A 1,599-nucleotide genomic window follows, 5' to 3' on the forward strand; every position below is an offset into this window, starting at 1 on the left:
CCTAGACTTTCCCCAGAGTCCTCTGCATTTTTAAGCATCAGGTAGAATTGGGGCTTCTCTGGCCCAAGTTGTACTACTTGATAAAATTCAAAATCAGTCCTACCTTCTTCAGAGGACAATTTTTTACCTACTCTAAGTGTCTCCCACTGAAGGCATCCATGATTGTTCCTTAAGCCACAGAAACCTGTGCCCAAGCTTGTGTGACATCTGCCCTGTCAATTGTCCATGAAGGAAGTGGAAGGTTTCGTGGTCAAGCTCCATGGCCTGTCCTGTTCCTGCTCAATTCAGGACATACAGAACTTTCTGACTGCACAATTCACACTGGGGTCTCTGGTGTCCATTTCATTTACACTAGAGAAGGCAGGAGGAGTGGTGAGGCTTTTGTTGAACTCGAATCAGAAGATGATGTTAAAAAAAGATAACTCTGAAAAGACAGGGAAAGCATGGGACACTGGTGCTTTGAGGTGTTCAAGTCACACAGAACTAAGACAGATTTGGTGTTGAAGCACAGTGGTCCTACCAACTCTGACACTACAGATGATACCTTCCTGCAGCTCAGGGAGTCCCATTTGGATATACAAAGGAAGAAATCATTCAGTTCTTTTGAAGGCTGGAAATCTTGCCAAATGGGATCAATGTTACCTGTGAACCCTGAAGGCAAGTTACAGGGGAGTCCAGGTACAGTTTGCCTCACAGGAGTTAGCTGAGAAAGTTTTAGAGAAGCACAAGGAGAGATTAGAATATAGGTATATCAAAGTGTTTAAAAGTAGTCAGGAGGGAGTTAAATCATCCTCTGATCTGTCTCTAAATTTATGTCCATGCAGTGGCTGGGGCCCTATGACTGGCCAGGAACAGACCAGAAGTGCATTGGCATTGTGAAGTGGGCAGACCTGGAGATGATAAAGTCTGGTACCTACTGGGCAAGCTAAAGAGGCTCGAAGAAGTACAGCTGCCTCAGTGGTGGCTGCAGCTTCCCCAACAACCATTTGGGAGAGGCCTCAGCTTGTCTCCAGATATGACTGTAGACATGGAGATGGCGAATTCACTGTGGAGAGCACCACTGGCCACTGTATCCATAAGGGGTGGGATGCCTGGCCTGCAAAGCAACTGAGAACAATATGGACAACTTCTCTCCACTCAACCCGGTGAGAGTCCGTATTGAGACTGGCCCTGATGGAGGAATGATAGGAAAAGCAGATGCTGAATTTGCCACTACGAATAAGTTGTAGAGGCTATGTCAAAATACAGGACCATCATGCAACACAGACACATAGAACTGTTCCCAAATTCCACAACAGGGGTCAGTGATGGGGATTATAGCAATCAGGTGATGCAGGGATGGGGACATAGGAGCCCCAGGCCCCTGTAGAGGAGCCCTGCAGTGAGGGGCTGTTATGGGCTGGCTACAGCAGTCAGAACAGCATGGATGAAGAAGACTAGTTTTGTAGGAACATTTGAGTTATTTCAATCAAATTTTCACCACAGCCAACAAGCAGTGAAAAGCAGTTTATAACTAGAGGAAGCTGTGGGACCCATTTCGTATCAGGAGTTTGTGATATCTGGATTAAAAAATTACCTCTTTGGTCCTTTCTCGGGCAA

At 46.1% G+C, this 1,599-nt stretch overlaps 1 pseudogene; it reads left to right on the plus strand.

Moving 5' to 3' along the window:
* Nucleotides 1-225: 225 nt before the first annotated feature.
* LOC124983840 (heterogeneous nuclear ribonucleoprotein F-like) lies at nt 226-1,369 on the plus strand (annotated as a pseudogene).
* The last annotated feature ends 230 nt before the right edge of the window (nt 1,370-1,599 follow it).

Source organism: Sciurus carolinensis, chromosome 1 (genome assembly GCF_902686445.1).
Source record: "Sciurus carolinensis chromosome 1, mSciCar1.2, whole genome shotgun sequence".
Taxonomy (NCBI): Eukaryota; Metazoa; Chordata; class Mammalia; order Rodentia; family Sciuridae; genus Sciurus; species Sciurus carolinensis.